This window comes from Malaclemys terrapin, chromosome 4 (genome assembly GCF_027887155.1).
Source record: "Malaclemys terrapin pileata isolate rMalTer1 chromosome 4, rMalTer1.hap1, whole genome shotgun sequence".
Taxonomy (NCBI): domain Eukaryota; kingdom Metazoa; phylum Chordata; order Testudines; family Emydidae; genus Malaclemys; species Malaclemys terrapin.
In genome coordinates, this window is record NC_071508.1 from 74,252,684 (window position 1) to 74,270,471 (window position 17,788).

The 17,788-nt window shown below is 44.1% G+C and overlaps 1 long non-coding RNA gene across 1 annotated transcript in view; it reads right to left on the minus strand.

The window, feature by feature from the left end:
* Nucleotides 1-1,997: 1,997 nt before the first annotated feature.
* LOC128835392 (uncharacterized) overlaps nucleotides 1,998-17,788 on the minus strand; it is a 58,094-nt gene continuing 42,303 nt past the window's right edge. The window contains exons 2-3 of the long non-coding RNA XR_008444644.1: nucleotides 9,896-10,043; nucleotides 1,998-2,231 (exon numbers count right to left, since the gene is read on the minus strand). This is a non-coding gene — a long non-coding RNA (uncharacterized LOC128835392). The remainder of the gene's footprint in view (nucleotides 2,232-9,895; nucleotides 10,044-17,788) is intronic.

Sequence of the window (17,788 nt, forward strand, 5' to 3'; positions counted from 1 at the left end):
TGGGGAAAATTCTAACTCCTCCAAGTTGGGTGATCAATTCATCCTCAAACTCATGAATAAAAACCTCCAGGGTTAAGTATCTAATAGTAGTAAGGGTACTGAGATACCTTTGGCATCTAAGAAAATGTCATATTTTTTCCTTTTGAACTCCAGTAATGTGGATTGGGGATACCTCCTGGAACAGGTGTACTGCAGCATGAATGTAATGTTGTAGTCACAGTGATCAGACCAGTGGTATATATCTTGGGCAGTGCCAAGTGATGCACTGCAACTTGATGGTAGTAAGACGTCACAGGTAGTGTTCTATGCTAGAAAGGCTCATGATGCCAGCATACTGTGGAGAACAGGATTTTACTTGATGCAGGAAGAAGGGACTTTATTCCCCAGAATGGAGATTGGTCTGTATGGTGTATCTATGCCAACTGTTATTTTGAGGGAACTTGCACACCAGCTCCTTGCCTTGGGTCATGAAACCATACCCTGATGTAAATGGCCCAGGAAAAAGGGAATTCAATTTCAAGCTAAGTAACTGCAGAATGGTTGTGAAATGCACACTTGGTAGGCTCAAGGCTCATTGGCACTGCTTACAGATCCATCTGGATGCCAGCGTGGTTCGTATGATCATCGGCTGCTGTGCGACACAGTATCTGAGAGGGTAAGGGAGTGTATTTTCATCGCAAGTGGGCTGAGGACACATTCAGTATGCAAACTCTATACAGGCGCCCAGATCCCATACACATGTATATTGGTACTGGGTCCCAGAGGGAAAGGGAAATTAAGGACACCATATGTGCACACATCCTGGCACAGCAGGGAGGCAGAGGATGACATCTGCCTTGTACTTGTGGCAAAGGACACTTTCCCATCTTTCTGTGAAGCTGCTTTACATCAGGGAACATACCTATATTCTTATGGGGTTACATATCTTTTTAAGGGTTTTGTTTCCACTTTATGTGCTGTTGCTGAAGTTTGTTATCCACTGCTGCAAGTTACATTGCAAACATTTACAAACCCAATTATTACAGGGCACTTACATTGGGTTAAGAGCTTGGGTCTGGGTTTCTGCTGTTGAGGATGGTGGCTGTGTTGTTAAGCACTCACTGTTCAATATATTTGTTCTTCTCACTATTGATGCCTGAAAGTAAGCCAGTCCCTCACTTGTGATTCATTGTAAAAAAACAAATGGGGTAGGTCTGATGATGGCGACTGTTTCATTCATTTGTACATGACTTTTTTATTTTATTTCTCCTCTTCCTAACTGCATGTACAGATGTATGAGGAGCTTCACTTAACCCAGTTCACACAGTGGTTTCTGCTTGGAAAAGTGAAGGACCCATTTGCACTTCTTTTTGTGAAATACTGGGTTTCCAAATACTTTAATCAATAAAACATTTCACTGATGAATGCAACCCCTAATTTCAGCCTTTTGAGAGCTGTTGAAGGTGTGGGATTTTCCTAGTGATGGAGACAAATGCTGTCATTGTGTACCTGAATAACTTTTCAATGCCTCAAGTGCCTGTCACACTTCACATCTCTTTTAAAACCCCTGCTATTTGTATTTAAACTTTCCTAAGGTGTTATTGATTGCTGTTGGTGGCAGGGGCAGATATAGTCTCCAGATTCCATGGGTGTGGGGACAGAGAGGGCCCAGGCCTGTGGGGTTTCTGCTCTCCCTGTGGGGGAGAGGGCGGAAGGGAAAGGGTGACAGCATGGGCTCTGTCCTGCATGCAGCCAGGAGGCCACTCCTGGTCCCACCTTTCATTGAACTGCAGTCCCTCTGCATGCACCCCAGGGGGTGTGCAAGAGGATCCTTAGGGGTGCGCGGCAGGAGGAGCGCTTTTTTTTTTTTTTTTTGCTTCGGCAGTTCGGGCAGGAGTCCGCACGGCTTTTTTTTTTGCCTTGGCAAAAATGGTAGAGCTGGCGCGGCAGGGGATGCGTGCTCAAAATTTTTTTACTGATAGGGGTGCGCAATCAAAAAAGTTTGGAGACCACTGGTATAGGGTACTGACAGATGCTGTGTGATTTCAAGTATGTTTTTTTCTCTCTGTTTTTGATTTTGATTCATGATGATTCAATAAAGTCATTAAGAAAGACATCAATCCACCCTTAGTGCCTATGTATAAGACATCTGCTGTGGTGAGAATTAGTAGAGGCTTTTTACAGCACAGAAAACATACACTCCATTTCTCCATTCCTCCTGCTTATCTCTCGGACTTCAGATATTTGTGAACCTAGGGGGAAGATGCAAAATTTCCATTATAATGGCACCAAAACATTACACATGATGCCATTACATTACTCACAAGGCTTAGGGCTCATTCATGAACCGAAACCAACCAACCAAACAAAACACTCCCCTCCCCCCATTTAAGTTTGCCACACCCAGGAAGGAGGAGACACACCGTTAAACAAATTATACAATGTATTGAAACTCTGAGGTAGAAGGTGTATTTTCTAGAGAAATGTAAAAAGAACAATTAAGGCAAGATATGCAGCCAATAAACTATTGAAACTGTTTCAAAAGTGAAATTTTCTTTGGAATATTTTAAAGGACATATTTTGAAAGTACAATAATAGCTTTTTTAAAATGTAGTGATGACAACCGAGAAGACCGCCCACACTTCAGTGGCTTTGCACCTGTCTCCTGCCCCTCCTAATCAGAAAGGGTGAATAATGGTGGGAGGGGGGGCAGGGGTGATGGCTCCTGGTGACATGTTAGGTGTCTCCTGTGAGGGATTTCAGGGGCTGGTTCATGCTGGTGTTCCGGGATGCTGCAGGCCCATTGTTGTCCTCCTATATAGTATTTGGCAGAGGATCTCCAAGCTCAACAGTACCTTGGGTGGGAGCCAGAGGAGGAGGAGGAGAAAGGAGCTGATGGGTTCTTCCTGGGGCCTCGGCAGCTGGAGGAGGCAGCATTCTGTCAGCCACCAACCCTTTTAGCCACTGCAGTAGGTAATGTTTCTGTTCCCTATGCTGTCTCTCCTCCTCCAAAAACTGGGTCATAAATCTCTCTTCCTGCTGAAGAGACTACTCCTCCCGTTTCCTGAGAGACTCAGATTACTCCTGGATTCTCCTCTCCATTCCTGTGAGCAAATCCTCCATGGTCCTTCTCTGTCTACTCTGGCCCTCTCTGAGGTTCTGCTCCTGCCTTCTTGACAGCATGTTTCCCCTCTCTGGAGCCAAAGGTCCTGCCCATGCAAAGCAAAGGAGAGCATTATATTTTGGACCTTGGGAACAAGCTAAGAAATCACCCCGTATAACATAACTTTGCTGTAGAAGGCCACAATTTTGATACTTTTGAACATTTCAGGAATGTAACTGTCTCAACATTCTTAGTTCTCATAAGTAAGGCTATGATTTTGTTGTGGATATTTTTAGTAAAAGTCAGGGACAGGTCACGGGCAATAAACAAAAAGTCACAGAAACCATGACCTGTCCCTGACTTTTATTAAAAACATCCCTAACAAAATGGGAATGGAGGAGGATCCAGCACCCTGCCGCCACTCCGCCCCAGCAGCTGGGAACTGCAGGGACCCCATTGCCCAGTGGCTGGGAGTGGTCCTCCACTGCCCTGTGGGGCTAGAGCTGTCCCCCCCTGCAGGGCTGGGAGCTGCAGGGTGGGGGGACCCTGCCAGCGGTAGAGTCTGGGGAGCTGTGTGGGGGGGAGGTCAGCCACTGAGCAACTGCGGGGGCCCTCTACTGCCGGTGGCTGGGAGCTGTGGGGGGAGCCGACTGTTCACGGCAGCAGGGCAGCTGCAGGGTGGCCCCTGCCAGCTGCAGCGGCTGGGGAGCTGTGGAGGGCCCCCCAAGTGTCCCCCCACCTGTGGCCGCTAAGCAGCTCTGGGGACCCTCTACCGCCAGCAGCTGACATAATCTTAGCCTTACTCATAAGCTGTTTGCAGCCCATAAGGAAGGAGTAGAAACACATAATGGTGAGAAACATTCAGGTGTGATTCTAACAATTTACAATGTTCATACTGTCTCAAGGGATTGAGGGGAGGTGGAAAAAGTCCTTGCAGGGTCTATGTTGCCAGTTTACAATTTCTTCTTTTACGGCTGGCCAGCATTGGGATAACATAGCAGTATTCAAAGTATCACAATGGAACAGAGAAGTGGCTTTTCAGTCCTGTGGAAGGGTTCCATCAAGCTATGCCAGAGAAATGTTTCTGCTAATGGTCACTCTATAGATTGCTGAATGGAGTGTTTTGGTCAACTGTGAAGGTGGTCCAAGCAGATTTGCACTGCTGGTGAACCTCAAGAATGAGCTGGAGTTTCTGTTGCAAGAGAAAGTTGCTGAGATATGCCAGGAGGGGGAGGGAATCAGAATGGAAATCAACTACATTCTGACCTAGAATATGAAGATTTCATGCAAAGGTAGCTCTGAACCACAAACTGCCTCTCCATCTCAGCTGCAGCAAAAAAATCCTGCCCCTATGCCTACATGACAATGGTGAAATGGACAGGGAATGAGAGAGACAGAATACATCTTTATTAATTTTCCTGAAAATCCAGGTCAACACCACAAGTCTCTGCCTCAGACAACCAGAAACGGACACTAAATTGCTTTTTCTATGATGACCTGGCTGGACCCTTTCCCCCACTGCACCGCCTGGATTAAGCAGCATGGCTCTTTGTGGGGAGAGTGCAAACAGAAGGGACACAGCTCAGCACCGCAAGCCTTCACCTCAGACAACAGGAAAAGGAAACTACACTGGTTTTAGTATGACCATTGGACCAGACACTTGTCTCCCCTACTCAGCCCAGCTTACGTGGGGAGAGGGAAAAGAGCAGTAACAGACACTTTGCAAACTTCACGGGGACAGGGAGAAATCAATGTTGTATCTACGCTTTCCTGAGAGAACCATAAATTCTCTTGACAAATGTTCCCGCTTCCACAAGAATGGCCTTTTTAGCCACTCTCTGCCCCCACCTCCTAGATTGTGTGGCCCTAGGACCATCACTGCCTGACAGGGGACTGAGAAATAGACAGACATGGGGGCAGACTGATTTTTACTTTGCAAACTTTTAAAAAATTGCATAAGAATCCAATGCACAGACTTTCTAACCGTGGTTTCTCAAAAATCAAATAAAATCATTGATTTGTAACTCAGGGTATGTCTACACAGAACCCCTCATCCCCTGCAACCAACCAAACAAAAAACTCCCACAGCAGTGATTCTCAGAGCCTGGATCTATTGATTTGGGCTTTCCCGATGCTGCTAAAAGTAGATGTGTAGACATTCTTGCTGGGGTCTGAAACCCAGGGAGGTGATGGGTTATAGAGCACCAGCTCCAGCCTGAGCCAGAATGTCTCCACTGCTATTTTTCAAGCTGTAACATGAACCTGAGTCTGTAGACCCAGGCTCTGAGTCTTGCTGCCATGTTTTTTGTTTGTTTGTTTTGCCATATAGATGTACCCTCTGTCTGACGGCTATTTTGGGGTGGAGCAGAGCAGGGACTAAGAAAGTTGAAGGAGTTTGATGTGGATATGGAGTGTCGCAGTGGAGTGTCTTCAGGTAAAGCACTGGGTAAAGGTGCAGAATAACCTCCTCCTCACCCTCCAGGTTTTTTTGGGGGGACCTCCACAGTCCCTGCTGCCTCCTCAGTCTGGCCCTCATCATTGTCTTATTAGACAATGAGGCTGGCTGGGTTGAGGAGGGAATCATGAACCACTTTAGGCTCAATACTGGGGGCCTTGACAACACCTTCTACAGTGAGCCCCCCGGGAACTGTCTGAGTCCTTGGCCTTCCTGTACAGGAAACTCAAGTGTTGTGAATGCCAGTCTACCCCAGCCTCCATGAAATTTGCCTTTACAGGTTAAAGTTTCTGCTACTCTTGCCAGAATCATGGAGGGTGCTGCATTCCACTCAGAAAGTGATTAGTATTCAGGAATCCTTGGCAGGCCAAGTGGCTGCTTTTGGAGCTGGATCCATTGCCATCTGTAGTGATCTGTAAAGAATGCAGTGGAAAGCTACTCCGATGTGATCTGTGCAGCATGCTACTACCTGCATATAGGGGTGCCGGAATTGGGGGCAGGGGACAGGGGCCATGGCCCCATCACTTTTTACTGGCTGTAAGGGCAAGCTATGAGAGGGAGGAGGCAGAGAGGAGCAAGTGGGGGGTGGGGTCTCGGGGGAAGGGGCAGCGCGAGAGTGGGGACTCAGGGCAAAGGGGTGGCCTGGGGAGTGCGGCCATGGTTCAGGTGCTGGTGGCTCCCCCATTTTTAGGGAGCTTCCTCCATTCCTGCATGCATACGGGGTTCATATAGGGGGACAGGCACCTTTCTTATTATTATTACTTGAGGGCTGCAACCTTGGTAGCCCATTCTGTTTGATAGTCTGCTAATTTCATTGTGGATGAATAGTCCTTTTGATCCATACAGGATACCATGTTGTCCATCCAGATCTTCTTTTTTTGCCCTGTGGTCTTCTGCTATCAACTTTCCCTTCCAGTACCCAGAAACATGCGTCCTCTTAAGCCTCTTAAAATGTGTCCTGCAAATCAAATGATCTTTTCGTAAGATCTCTGACTAGCGTTTGCTGAGTTCCAGCAATCCCCAATACTTTTTGACTGGTTATGCAGTCTATCTATGATATTTTCAGAAGTCTTCTATAATACCATAATTTGAAGGACTGTAGTTTCTTTTTTTTTATTGATTATTTGAATGTCCATGTTTCACAGCCATAATTTAACACAGACCAAATGTAAGTTTTTCAGGGTTGGAATTAAGCCTTCAGATTTATGTTATCTCTTATCAGATGTTTATTCTTTCAGAATGTCTCTTTTTCACTTGCTATTCTGGTGCTGACTTCAGTATCTGATCTTCCATCTTCTGTAATGATGCTTCCTAAGCAGCAATAATTTCTCACTTGCTGTATGGCTGTGTCATTCATTGGAATCTAGCATTTTTTCCCAGCATCATCGTATACCACCATAGTTTTTGTCTGTTCCACATTCAGCTGTAGACCATATTCTTTGCCATATTTATATATAATCTCCACTAACTTTATTAGACTTTATTCTGAATCAGCCAAGAGCACTATTATCTGCATAGCAAATGTTATTCACCCATTTTTCATTCATCTTAATACCTTCTTCTCTTTCTTTGATTAATTTAATCAAACACTTGCTATAAATGTTGAATGAAGTTGGTGACATTATACAACCTTGTCTCACTCCTCTCTTGATCTCTATTAGATTTCCATTTTCAACTCCCATTATAATCACCTGCTGATTCCAATATAATTGTTTTATTACTCAGAGTTCATATCCATCAATCCCTATAGATCTTAATATGTTGAGCAATTTGTAGTGGTAGATTCTGTCAAATGCTTTTTGGAAGTCAATAAAACACAACTGTACTGCTTTCCCCATTTCAGCCCCCTTAGACTGTGTGAAGGTCAGGAAGGAAAGGGTTTAGAGCATTGTGGGAATGGGTGTGGAGGACTACTGAAACTCAGTGTCATGACCCTATGGGTCTTGAACCTGAGGGTTCCAAGTTAACTGATGTCATTCTGCTCTCACCCAGCAGCTCGCTATCAAGGAACCGGGGGTGGAGAGACCATGAAACCTGAAACTACCTCAGGGAGGCTTCCCTTGGGCCTGGATTGGAGGAACACTAGGGCTTCTGATTGGTCAGGGCTTCCTGTTTAAACCCAAAGAGAGAACAGGGACTACCTGGCTGCTGCTCAGGTCCCTCACCAGATGATATAGACTCTGACATGCCTAATTCCCAATATCCTGACCTTGGCTTGACTTCTGGTAACCCAAACAGTACCCATCCCCATCTGGATTAGTTTGACTGGCTCCTGCCTGGTTACTGGTAACCTGAACATGACTCTGCTGAACTAGGTCGCTGACCACTAGACCCAGCTGCCTACATCCTGATCCTGACAATTTGTTTGGACTACAACCACAAGAAGTGGGCCCAGCAAAAGAATGAGAATGGAGCCAAATGGTCAATCTCAGCTTCAAGAAGAACCGGGCTTGCCTGTCTCCAGGCAGACAATCAAGCACTACAGGCTTGAGTTGTACAATTGACTGCTAAGACTGTTGCAAAAGCAGGTAAGCCAACTCTGCAATGAGAATACAATGCTGTGGGCATGACCCTGATACCTGCCCCTGAGCAGAGTACCTCGAAACTTCTGCTGGAACAATTTGATTTTAATCGTCAGTGGTTCCAGGATTTTATGAATCAGTGCCGCCTCCAGTTCTTACTCTGTCACCAGGCCTATGCCTCTAGAACAGGACAAAGTATGCTTGATAGCTACTTTACTGTCTGGGGAAGCTTTGGATTGGGCCTTTCCCCTTGCTGGAGGGCCACAGCCAAGTATTGACAAACTGGGATGCTTTTCTTCAGGAAATACTATCAGTTTATGATAACCTCATTGTGTCCACTTGGCAGAAAGCACTTTAAAGAAGCTTCAGCAGGGACAGGCATCATTACGTTTTACGCAGTGCACTTCCATTGGCTTGTCATGGACACTGAATGGAGTCAGGCAGTGCAGTGATACCAGTTCCAATGGGGTCTGCGGGAGGAAGCTAAGGATAAGTTAGCCCAGATAGAGAATCCTGCAGGCCAGAATACTTTTATCAACCTTGCTAGTCACACTGGTGACTAATTGTGAAAATGGAGAGAGGAAAAAAAAGGGGTTCTCTCAACCACCCTGTCCAGGTTCATTGATGGATGACCAGCCGATTGAACCAAAGCAGATAAACCTAGCTCACCAGCAGTGTGTCCTTGAACAGGAGGAATGGCACTGAAAATATCATCTATGGTTCTATTTTAGCAGTTTCTTTAGTATAAATTAGAGACAGGCCTTGTAATGGTAGCCACTGGAATTGGTGGAGACTGATTATAGTGACAGGGGTATTCACCTTTGCCACCTTGACCCATATCCTATAACTGGAGCCAGCAAATAAAGTCCAGCCTTTCCCCATCACTCCTGTGTGTTAGACACTCAACTACAGGTCTGAAGCAAAATCCCAGATTCAAATATTACTTTCTCCATCCACGATCTTTGGTGAGAATTTAAACTGCAGATCTAGACTTTGCTATGTGGACCCATCTGCAACAAAATCAAAACACAAGACCCAGTAACTGTAGTCTCTACCTAATTATTTCAAACCTGGTCCGCTCATGATGGATATTTATGGAACATACACCACAATTAAAGTTATAAACTCACTTGGATTAAGCGAGCAAAGTAATTGGATGATGATCATTCTCTTAACTGAGCCGAAAGATTCATATAGTCTAATATGGATTAATCTATATGTAAATCATCTTGGTTCAATTACAACTTCTGCTTGACAATCTGTCTTTACAAGGCAGAAACATATTTTTTGTTATTATAAGGATTTTGTATTATATAAAATTTTATCACTCCTGCCCTAGAAACCTGATACAAAAAGCCAGAGACCAACTCTTTTTAATTCATCAAAGTTATGATAATCACATATATACCAATCCAAGCCTGTTATTTTGCCCAGTTGTTTGATCAGTATCTTTATATGGAGACAGGAAACAACAAGAGATCAATCAACAAAACAAATTCATTCTTTGGTTTCTTGTGACAGGATAGTTGTTTGGTCACTATGAGCATTTCCTAGTTATTCGCACCAGCTGGTCAGTCCTCTAAGTCACAAGGAATTTGTTTTGTTCCCTGATTGGATGACATAAGCTTTATAAACAGGAGTCCTTTCTTTTTGCTCACAAATTACCCTTGAAAATCTGTAGTTGTTCAGTAAAACCACTGTGTGAATAATAAAACATTGTATTCAAAGTGGCTGAGAGAGCATTTCTAATGCAAATACTCTGATGAATATTTTATACACACTAGTACTTGTGATATTAATATCCACAAACATTCTTGCATACAAAAACTTGCTTACCTGAATGCTCATGGATAGTTGAAGAAAGAGGTCATGAATATCACTAAAGTGGGTGTTATTCACAAAAATTGTCACAGATCCTTTTTTTCTTCTGTCTACCCAGCTCTCTTTCTGATAGAGAACAATTGCTGTGCTCCTAGCTAATGCTCTGGGGAGGAAACAAATAACAATATTATAAGGAATAGTCAATATTATATATAATATATATTATAATATGCAAAGCAAACCTGCACAGCACTTTCAAAAGACATGCGTAGGAACTTAAATTCATAACTTTGCCCAAAAAACATGGGCTCAGGCCTGGTCTACACTACAGAGTTAGGTTGACATAAGGCTGCTTATGTTGACCTAATTCTGTAAGTGTCTACACTACAATGTAGCTCCCACCGATGTAACTCACCCCCTACACCAACATAATAACTCCACCTCCGTGAGAGGTGTAGCACTTAGGTCGATGCCGTGTCAGTGTAGACACTTCATTGCTTACGTTGACTGTTTCTGCCTTTCAGAAGCCATCCCACAATATGCCACACTGACAGTTAAATTGGTGCAAGTGCCCCTGGTGAGGATGCGCATTGCCAACACAAGGAGTGTAGTGTGGACATGCAAAAGCCATTTAATTACTGCTGTGGCTGTACGTCCATGCAACATAGGTCAACTTAATTTTGTACCATAGACTTGCCCTTAGAGTGGTTTTATAAATCACTACAACAATTTGTAACAAACCCTGCTGCTACTAACTCTCCATTGACCTATGACTGCAGAGGTATTAAGCGCCCATTTCATCTTAAGTCATCTCCTACAACATGTATTAACTATTTATGCTTAGCAACCTGTTCCAACTTGTATTTACCTTCTCCAGACCTGAATTTTCTCCCTTCCACCAACAGAAGTTGATCCAATAAAAGATATTACCTCACCCACCTTGTCTCTCAACAATATTAGATACAAATAGCAACAATAAAGTCTATTTTCAACCATGAGTGGTAAATTTATATAGATAAACATTTTTTCATGCACATTTTTAGCGATTTATAAAGTACAAAACATTTGATGTCTAGTATAAGTTGAGATGATTTGGCTGAGCCCAGCATCCTTTTAACTCCACCATTGTTAGTTCTGCCCTCATCAGAATGTATTACCAATAGTCAAATAAAGCTGAAGCATTATACAAAATATAATAATGCAATCTTTGCATTAATAATGCCATTTTCAGTTGTTGAGTAGGACAAAACCATTCTTTACAAGTCCCATCTGCAGTTGCTATACAAAAAGACAAAAGACACATGCAAAAGCAGACACTGAATGACATCTAACTCAGGGGTCTCAAAGTCCCGGCCCTCGGGCCATCTGCGGCCCGAGAACCAACCCACTGCAGCCTGCAGAAATTTTTTAAAAAGTTCTTTCATCCGGTCCTCATGGCTGCCGGCTGAGTTGGGGGGCGGGGGTGGGAGGGGAGCGGGCAGGAGAAATTCACATACCCCTCCCCCAAACATTTTTCCATCCTGCTCTCCTGGGACCCTCCCAGGGGTTGCAGTCAGCAACGTGTCATTCACCTTGGGCAGCTCGGTTCCCTGCAAGCAGTTCCGTATCCCTGTTGTTGCCCCAGTGGAGCCGCGGAGGAGAGACCCATGCAGTCACACGGCCAGCTGTCTGCTGCAGGCACCCCTCCCCCCACACAGCTCCCATTGGCTGGGGAGAGGGACAGAGATACCATCACTAGTTACGGGGCAGTCAGCCATGGAGGCAGCATCATTAGTTGTCAGGCAGAGTCAGCCGGGGCAGCATGAGGCCAAGGGAGCGAGGGAAAAGGGTGGGAAATGGGCTGGGAAGTGGTGTGAACACCATCTACAGTGACATTATTGGCCCACTGGGAGAATTTGAGGACTGGCACTGGCCCTAAGGAAAATTGAGTTTGAGACCCCTGGTCTAACTCTATGAAACATAGCTCATGGCCTGTCAGCCACCTGTGGACCTCAACATGTTACTGCAGCCTCTTGATGATCCCCCCGACTACCCTGGCCCCCAGTTACTGAAGACCTGAAGCTTTCATTTAAAAGAATATTAAGCTTCCAGCTCTTATGGCTAACCACAAGGGACAGCCATTGACACAGAAATGTGTTCGAGTTTTCCAAGGGTACATCTCCATAAGCAACTATACATATGTCCTTGAATGGGTTTGTCTCATAACCCCCCTATTGTCCACACTTAGATCCCTGAAGCACACATCACAAGGTGAACAGAGGGTGAGGAAGCTGGCATGACTGAAGGGGGTGGTAAGTACATGTGTTAGCTGTGGCGCAGCCTTGCACCCATTCTGGTTTGCAGTGCAAACAAGGATAAGGGGTGTGTAGCAGGTCTCAAGTATATGGGATGGGATGTAGGTGGCAGGCTTGAGTGGTTAGCAACCTAGTTCAAAAGAGTCATGTTCAGGTTACTGGGAATCAGGCAGGAGCCAGTCAGACTAATCCAAATGGGATCGGGTACTATTGGACCACTACATGCAAAAATGATTAAAAGTCAAGCAAACATGACCTCTGAGAGAAGATTGAAAAAACTGGGTTTGTTTAGTCTGGAAAAGAAAAGACTGAGAGGGGGACATGATAACAGTTTTCAAGTACATAAAAGGTAGTTACAAGGAGGATGGAGAAAAATTGTCTTAACCTCTGAGGATAGGACAAGAAGCAATGGGCTTAAATTGCAGCAAGGGGGTTTAGGTTGGACATTAGGAAAAACTTCCTAACTGTCAGGGTGGTTAAGCCCTGCAATAAATTGCCTAGGGAGGTTGTGGAATCTCCATCATTGGAGATTTTAAACAGCAGGTTAGACAAACACCTGTCAGAGGGGTCTAGATAATACTTAGTCCTGCCATGAGTGCAGGGGACTGGACTAGATGACCTCTCAAGGTCACTTAAAGTCCTATGATTCTATGAAGTCAGGTCAAGGTCAGGAAACTGGAATCAGACAGGAGCCAGTCAAACTAAACTGGCTGGGGTCAGGCACTATTTGGGTCACCAGGGTTCAGGCCAAAGTCAAGATACCAGGAAACAGGCAGGTCAGAGTCTGTAGTGCCAGCCAGGCAGGGGGTCCAAGCAGCAGATTTGAGACCTGTGGGGTCATGACAGTATTCCCTCCCCCTTTGGGGTGTCTTTGGGCAGTGCCAGACCAGGTTTCTCAGGGTGCTTTTGTGGAACACTTTCAGCAGAGCAGGGGTGCGAACGTTTTCTATAAGCTCCCAAGCATGCTTTTCTGGGCCATATCCTTCCCAGTCTATTAGGTACCAGAATTTGCCAGGCCTAATTTTGGAATCTAGTATGGATGATGTACTCTTCAAGGTCTCGCACACGTACTAGTGGAGGAGGTGATTGATCCCAAATGAGGGTAGGGGTTTTCTGTGTATGGTTTTTGTAATGAAACTGGAAAATAGGATGGATCCTGAGGGACTGAGGCAGGTGTAGCTCAAAGGTGACTGGGTTGATCTGTCATTGGATTTGATAGGAACTCAGCAACGGGTGGTCCAGCTTGTGGGAAGGTTTATCTGTACAAAGATGTTCTGATGAGAGCCACACCTTATTGACACCTACCAAATAAGGGGAAACCTGGTTGATGCTGCTGCATGCTTTTGGTAGCTACTGTTACAAGGCCTAGCTCTAATTTATTTTAAAGAAAATGCTAAATTACTGTCTTGGCACTGGAAATTTAATTTTCCTGACACACATTCTTTTCCCAGGGGCGGATGTGCCCACGTTAAAGGAGTGAAGGTATTTGGAGAAACAGAGAATGCTAACTACTAGAGCGATGTACCTGACAATTCCCACGTCCCCCAAAACCCTTCTGGGAGTACCATGCCACTTTCCATGATATAGGATTCTGGCATTTCAGAATAAAAAATCACCCTGATCAATCTTTACTAATCTGCTGCTCTAGATGCAATATGAAAAATGCATAGCAATAAGGAAGGAGCTTTCCTTTCTTTTTATTCTCTCTCTTGAGTCAAGTTAAAATGGAATACAGTCATTAAAAGGTTATCTAGTGTAACAACCTAGCCAGTAAAAGGCAAAAGCAGAAGGCTATATTCCTCTGTGAGTTGTTTTATGAAGTATCTCATGGCTGACAATCAGTGAACTAAATCCTTCGACAAGAAGAGATTTACAAGGACTTGTCTACAGAGACAAAGTGTTTCTACAGACTGCAGGCAGCTCTGGGACCAGGGATTAGTAGAACTGCACATAAATACAGCTTACAGCTATAGAATGCCACTACTGGGAGCTTTCAGTGGGAAGCTATGTGTAAATATGCCTATGGAAATGGGCTTTAAATACTGATTATGGAATGTATAGGTTTTTAATAGCTGTACAGGCCTTTTGATTGGACTTCTAAAAGGTGTTTTTCTTAATTAACTCACAATATTTAATTTATGCCCCCAGAGTTTGGAAATCAGGCATCTCCTGGGTATCAGCCTTTTGCAGAAGCCACCCTTTTACAAAGTCTCTTACTTGGGAAATTCCAAGTCGTCATATGGCTTTTTGGATAGTGGCTGATCACTGTCCTGTGCACTGGTATATTGCTAACTTTCTGTGTTTTTATCCATGGTGGGCATTAGAACATGAATAAAGCTCTTCAATATTACAAGCTGTTTAATATTTAACACTCAAACAATACTTAATTAAGCAATAAGGCTCGGCAGGTAGTCCATGTCTGAATGGTTATTGCACGCCTTGGGTGGTACTATACAGGAAATGCATGTCTGATTACCTTTATTGAGCACCTCAGATGTGTAGTAATCAACTACCATAGAAATTCCCTGCCTGAAGAGTACATTATTATCAATGAAATGAAGGAAAACCATGCACTGTCTGGGCATTACGGTCATGCACAAAACAGCCCTGACAAAATATTAAATATCTCAGTTGTGAACAGACAGCTCTAAAGCTGTTGCATAATGCTGAGTCTAAGAAGGGTTCAGTTGGGCCAGTAATTGGAAGGGAGCCCCCTGCCTCTGAACATTTAATTGCTACAGGAAGTGATGTAGGTGAATCTGTAGGAGATACTCATTGAAAATTTAAGTGCTCAAACATCATAGAAGCAGATGCGTGCTGTTGCTGAAGATACCCTACTGTATTTCCGAGCAAATGTCACAAGGAATCCCTGAGTGCTAATGGTCATTACAGATCACATGACATTTTTCTAAGAATAAAGGGATGTTAACCCCAAGGCCTGAACAAAATCTAACTTGGCAATTACTTTCCACCTAAGCAAATCCCTGATTCAGCAAAGTATGAAAATATGTGCTTAATTTTACTTGAAGTCAATGGGACTTAGCCTATGATTAAAATTAAGCATGTGAGTAAGTGCTTTGAAGAATTAGGGCCTAAATTTTTCCCTCTCTAGTTTCAGTTGGACATAGCATTCTTCACTTCTTGCTCTGTCTAAACTGTTGTGTAGTCTAATTGTCACTGTTAAATAATTAGCAAATCCACCTCAGATCATGTGATTGTAATTCAGTGGTGCGTGAAGTGATAGCTCCTTTTATGTATGTTTCCTTCTCGAGTACATTATTATGCCTCATTTATGCTCTGCGCACTAACCCACCATCCTGGGAATGAAGTAATAATTCTAATCCCCTGAGGAGCTCCAAACACTCAACATTTCTTTTAAAATCAACTGGCTGGAGAAATGTTTCTTTTTTCTTCAGTCAAAGGGATATTTTCCCTCAACATTATCCTGAGGTAGGATGACCAGATGTCCCGATTTTATAGGGACAGTCCCGATTTTTGGGTCTTTTTTTTATATAGGCTACTATTACCCCCACCCCCGTCCCGATTTTTCACACTTGCTGTCTGGTCAACCTACCCCGAGGTGGTCAAGATTCGTCCATGGGACGTTGCTGGGTTTCCTATATGTAAAAATGGCAAAATCTGAAGCCCATTATCTCACAGCCCTGCATGGCTAGAAGTGGGAGCATTATTCAGTTTGAACGGGGGGACTCCCAGCTCCTCTGACCCTTGCTTCTAGCCCCGGAAGATCCTGAAATAACAGATTTAAAGTCACGGCACTGCTATGCATAGAAAGCTATTTGGTTATTTTAAAAAGATTTTAGAAGGATCCAATTTAAATCAAGATTGGATTTTCCCCTCCCCTAAAAACTATACTCTAGGAATTATTTTGGAGAAGTTTTGTGGCCTGTGCTATACAGGAGGTCAGACCAGATGACCACAATGGTCTCTTCTGGCTTTGGAATTTATGACTCCTGCTGAATTTATGAGCCCTCTGAAGTTGGACCCAAAGGGTATATCTACACTGCAGTTAAACACCCACGGCTGATCCGTGTCAGCTAACTTGGGCTCGTGGGGCTAGGGCTGCAGGTCTGTTTAATTGTGGTGTAGACATTTGGGCTCAAGCTGAAGCCTGAGCTCTGGGACCCTCCCACGTCGTGGATGGTGGATGATGGTTTTATTGTAACTCATTTGGGTTACAGCCATCTCAGACAAATACCAATAAACCCTTCATACCATAGCACACCATAATGTGTTCCATATATAGCAGATAGATAATCTGGTTTATACAGAGCTTTGGGATCCTTCAGAATGAAAGGCATTTCATTAAGGTAAGGCATTATTATTTAATCATATCTTTAATATGCAATAAGTTGATGCTATTAATAATACCCATTTTTTCACATGATCCATGCTTGCTAGCAATAAAACATCAACTTGTTTATTTATGTAAGTGGTGTGAAATAGAAAGCAAAAATGGTAACTTGGGATCAGGGAATGCTACTTAAAAATGTCTCTCAATAATATTAACAGAGAGTCCTGTGGCACCTTTAAGACTAACCTTTAAGTGGGTGAATGCCCACTTTGTCGAAAGCTTATGCTCCAATCCATCTGTTAGTCTTTGTGAAAGTGAAATGAATTATATTAAAGAAATAGAATGAATTAAAGAATGCTGTATGTACCTTTAAGTAGAAATGAGAAATGCTGCAAGCCAGGGGGGCAGGAAAGCAGACATTAACTGCTTAATGAATTGCCCCACTTAAGGGCAATTGGTGAAGCATTAGCCTTAGATTGATAAGAGTTAATAAGGAAGCAGGATATGCATATTGTGCCCTATGCAAATTTTACAATTTTGCTCTCTCTGTCCCTTTGTTTAGTTCGCACCCTTTTATCTGTATAAATAAGACTGTTTGAATCTTGCATGGAGGCTCACATTATCTGAATGTATTAGCAGAGCGCTGTGCTAATAAAACAGAGTGGTCTGACAAACTATGAGTCCTGAGTCTAACTTTGACAATTTGGAGGTTCCACCGAGATGGCAACCGTCTTCACTGGGGCTGTGTGATTCCTGACCGTTTTTGTAGGACGACCGTGGTAGCCGGCACCTGGGCATTTGACCCAAGCGGTCCTCCTCCTGAACGGAAGGGCGCACAACCACAGTGAGGTCTACGCCATCGAACCTGTTGGTTCCCACTCTGTTCTGGTAGGGATCCCGGGATCTGACATCAGGAATCTGGTCAGGTAATTATTTCTGTGTTTTGTCCGGACTGAGGACTGTCCTGTCTCTGTGTCTATCTGTCCTCCTGTGGAGTGTTTGAGTCTGGGTGCCATCTCCGTCCGGGGATTGGCCGACCAAGGGGTTCCTGTCCCCACGGTCTGAGTGAGTGAAATCTGCACAATCGCAGCCGCACCGCACCTTGGGTAAAACCCTTGGTGTGAAAGCAAGGGCGATTGAGTCAGTAGCCTGTGGGCTCCTTTTGTGTGTTGCACCGGGCATCGCTCTGACGAACCCGAATTTCCTTCTTGTGTGATTGGTGTGTGTAAAGTCCTCCTGTATTGGTAACCAGACGTCTAAGTCGGGACAGTTCCCTAAAGGAACGCCGGCTCAGTTTTAGGA